The sequence below is a fragment of the Myotis davidii genome, unplaced genomic scaffold (genome assembly GCF_000327345.1).
Source record: "Myotis davidii unplaced genomic scaffold, ASM32734v1 scaffold313, whole genome shotgun sequence".
NCBI classification, from domain to species: domain Eukaryota; kingdom Metazoa; phylum Chordata; class Mammalia; order Chiroptera; family Vespertilionidae; genus Myotis; species Myotis davidii.
Window position 1 is genome coordinate 289,394 of NW_006286275.1, and position 4,888 is coordinate 294,281.

Consider the following 4,888-nt stretch of genomic DNA (forward strand, 5'->3'; position numbering starts at 1 on the left):
TGAGCAATAAAAGTCTCACTAATAAAGGATATGAAATTTGTATAAGATCTTTGGCAACTGTGTTTCTAGTAATTTTCAATCATGTCATGTACAAAGTTTAAATGTACATAACATGTTATGTATAAATTATCCAGGAAACTAAGATGAAAGTCAAACTTAAACGTTTGACTTTCATCTTAGTTTCCTGGGTAATTTGTTAGAGAAAGTGGTACTGCGTGATGACATTTTATGAACTTTGAATCCTTCTCCTCTGAAAATCATGCTGGGAGCTGCCATTTAAAAACAAACAAACACAAACTAACTCACAAGAAATAAATCTATTGGATTTAAAATGGGTGAATGTCATTGAAGTGTGTTAATCAGGCCAAGGCTGATCTTAAAGCCAGAGCTCACCTGTCTTTCAAAAAATGAAATGTTCTTTGGCATGATGCAGGTATAGGCAGTGTGACTATCAGGTTTAAAGATGGAAAGAAGTAAGTATTGGCATTGAAATAAAATTAGAAATTTGTCTTTGGCATGGTGCTGAACTGTGAATTTGGTTTCAAATGAGTGAAAGAGTGCTAGCCCCATATGTAAACTTGCATGCTGTTGGTTTACTCAGTGACCAAGACAAGAAAAATATAATAATTAAAAAACACTTTATTTTGTCCTTAAGTCACCTAATTCCTTTTGGTTTTGTAGTCCATGAAATGAAGTTGAAAAGTAACAAATGGACAATGAAAATAAAACAGGATGAAGGAATAAATATTGATAAAGGTGCAGAAGTAAATGGTGGCTATTCAAGAGACTTTGGGAAAGCCTCTTTTAAGAGTTGACACTTGATGAAGAGGAGAAAAGGGAGAGCATACACCACAGAAAAGCAGGCACAAAGGGTTTTTATACATTTATTTTGTGTATTTCTCATTTTGAAAATGAGGAAACAAATTGTGCAAGATTGACTTGTCCATAGTAGCATGGTGAGGAACTGGCACATTCATTTCCTGAAAGTGTATTTGACCCAGATCCGATGTTTTTAGCTATTATACTGCTTAGTGGAGATGGCCACTGACTAGAGCCTTATTTGATCTGTATATTGAAACCAACCAACCAACCAACTAACCTTAGTGTAGTGACCAAAGGCCTGACTTGGCTTCCACAATAGAGAGCCGTAACTCTACACCAGTGATTCCCAACCTTTTTTGGCCATGCCCCACCTAAACATCTCTAAAATCCTGATTGCCTCCTCCCTCACCCCCAACCCCCTGCCCATGACATATAATTCTTATTATTCAAAAAATGAACTCCTATTCACGTGGAGGAAGCCTAAAAGGCCATTAACAAGCTTGGTCTAAACAAGCTTCCAAAGAACATGGCATCCATGAAAGAGAAAAATAAAAGAACGAAAGAACAGTTGAAGTACTGAGGAAGAAATCACTAAGAAATTGTTAAAATAATAATAATATGAAGTGATATGAAAAAATAGCAAATAAAGTTACAAAACATAATAGAGAACTGAAATGCATAAATGTGTCACCATATATATTTATATTCTGTATATGAGGACCCTAGAACCATAAGAAACGCAAAAAATTCACTGTTAATAATTCATTCTCAAATTGCCCCCCTTAAAAATCAAATTTCCCCTCTGTAGGGCATGGGCCCCACATTGGGAACCACTGCTCTCTACACCTATATTGTTCACACCTAGAGTTGCCAGAGGAAGGTTTAAAATATTAACTTTTTATTTTATATAGCCAAGTGCTATTAACTAAGAGCAATTGCAAATCAATGAGTAAAATTAGAAAAAGAAAACATGACATACAAGAGAAAAAGGACATGAGCCAGAACAAGAAAGAGAGAATGGCAACGAGCATGCAAAAAGATGTTTATTCTCATTAATTATTAAAATCCAAATTAAAGCAGTCACTGTTTTCACCTTTTTTTATTAGCAAACATGAAAGAGACCAATAATATCTAGAATTGGTCTCTCTTATCTACACAAATTGAATGTAAATTCCTTATAGACTGGTTGGGCCACTTAAAAAATATTTTTATTTCAGAGAGGAAGGGAGAGGGAGAGAGAGGTAGAAACATCAATGATTAGAGAGAACCATTGATCAGCTGCCTCCCACATACCCCCTACTGGGGATTGGGCCCACAACCTGGGCATGTTCCCTGACTGGAAATCAAACCGTGACCTCCTGGTTCATAAGTTGACACTCAACCATTCATTCAACTACACCAGCTGGGCTGGTTGGGCCACTTTTAACAACATCTTACAGATTTCTTGTTTATAAGTTCTAAGGTGTAGTAAGTTGCATGGTGCCTCATGCTCCCAAAAGATACATCTACAGACCTCTAATATGACTTTACTTGAAAAAAGGTGTTTGTGGCTATAATTAAGTTAAAAATCTCAAGATGAAATTATTCCAGACTAGGGTAAATTCTTAATTCAAAAACAAGTGTCCTGAGTGAAGAATAGGAAGACAAACACAAAACAAAGCCATTCGAAGTTGACATCAGAATTAGGGTTATGCTGCTACAAAACAAGAAATTCTAGAGTCATCAGAAGCTGGAAGAGAAGGTTTTCCACTTGGAGTTGTCAGAGGGCCTGTGGCCCTGTAAACAAAGCTTGATTTAAAAAAAAATTCTTTATTATTAATAGTATTGCATATGGCCCCTTTCCTCCCATTGTCTTCTCCCAGCCTGCCTGCCCCCCAGCCCTGCCCTTCACCACCCACCCTCCATTGTCTGCATCCATTGGTTATGCTTATATGCATCCAAGTTCTTTGGTTGATCTTTTCCCCCAGGTCTTCCTCACCCACCACCAACCCTCCCCTGCCTTCCCTATGAGGTTTGACAGTCTGTTCTCTGTCTCTGGTTCTAGTTTTGTTCATCAATTTATGTTGTTCATTATATTCCACAAATGAGTGAGATCATGTGATACTTATCCTTCTCTGACTAGCTTACTTCAAACAAAGTTTGATTTTAGACTTCTGGCCTCCAAAACTGAAGGGAATATATTCCTGTTGTTTTTAAGCCACCAAGTCTGCAGTAATTTGTTATGGCAGTACTGGGAAACTAATCTGTGAGGTACATAAGTCTCTCATGTAGCAATATTTTATAATGGCAGAAATTGGAGATAACCTAAATGTCTGTCAATGTATGACTGGTTAACTAAATTATGTCATTTAAAAGAAGATATAAGAAACCCAAAACACCAAGCAGAAAAAATGTATGCACCCCTATGTTCATAGCAGCACAATTTACAATAGCTAATATCTGGAAACAGCCCAAGTGCCCATCAGTAGATGAGTGGATAAAAAAATGTGGTACATCTGCAACATGGGATATAATGCAGCAGTAAAAAAGAAGGATCTCTTACCCTTGAGACAACATGGAGGAGAAAATATAATCATTTCATGCCTGTATTCTAGTGAGATCAGTCTGTTCAATACACTATATACTCAGCATTTATTTATGCATAAAAATGTTTGGGAGGGTATAAACTAAGTTATGTTCAAGTTAAGGGTGGTTACCCTGGGGAGTGTGATTAGTAGTAATCAGTCGTGTGTGTGTCTGTGTGTGTGTGTTTGTGTGTGTTTTATAGTTCTATATTGTTGGACTGTATTATATGGGTTAATATTCCTTCTCTTGTACTAATATTATACATTTTTTTAAAACAATTGAAACTTCTGCCAACCCTTCAAGATCCAGGTTACCTTTTATCTGTGTCTACATTCTTATCCAGAAATATTTCTCCCCACTCAACTCTCTCAGTGGTTTTTTTTTTCTCTCTCTCTCATTTATACAGTATAAATTTCTAATGTGTGTATCTCTTCTTTGCTAAATAACTTTAACCTGCTGCAAAGTGAAAAGCTATAGAATAAATATGTTTGGTAATTATTTTTTTGTTTTTAATTTTATTTTATAATTAGCATACAGTATAATTGACTTTTATGTATAGTATTATAAACTTTAACACATGTAAGATAGGAATACACTACGATCAAGATACAATACAGTTTAATCACATTAAAAAAATTCTCTGTGGGGACACAATATGAAATTTCAAATCTTCCCTTTTGTAGTTACAACTTTTCCCTCCTCCTAACCCTAGGCAAAAACTAATCTACTTTCCAAAACTATAGTTATACCTCTTTGAGGGTGTCCTATGAGTAGGATCATACAGAATATAACCTTTCACTCAGCTTAATATCTTGAGATCCATCCAAGTTGTTGCATGCTTCAATACATCAATACTTGCTCCTTTATTGCTGAGGAAGATTCACAGTTTGTTTAACCATTCACCCACTGAAGGACATTTAGATTGTTTCCAGTTTGGGTCTATTATGAATGTTATTATTATAAACACTTGGTGCGCAGGTTATTTTTGTGTGTGTGTGTGAATGTAAACTTTCATTTCTCTTGGGCAGATAACTAGGAGAGGACTTTGGAGCCATATAAATGTATGTGTACCTTTATAAGAAGCTGTCAAACTGTCTTCTCAGAGTGGCAATGCCATTTTATATTCCTACCAGCAATGTGAGAAAGTTCTAGATGCTCAGTATCTCTATTGACACTTGGGTATTTTCAGCATTTTTCATTATAGCCATTTTTTTAAATGTAAGTATAGTTGGTATATAATATTATATTAGTTTTAGGTGTACATTATAGTGATTTGACTTTTTTATACCTTACAGTGTGATCACCCCAATAATTCTAGTAATCAGCTGTCACCATGCAGACTTATCACAATATTATTGAAAACCACTGGCTTAGAAATTAGGATTTTTCCCTGTTGCTGGAATAAGGTCAGTTTCCTATAGTTCACATGGGATTTGTGAAGGAAGGGTGGCTACCTTAACAATATCAGGGTTCTTCTAGGGAAAGAAAGGGAATGAATGCT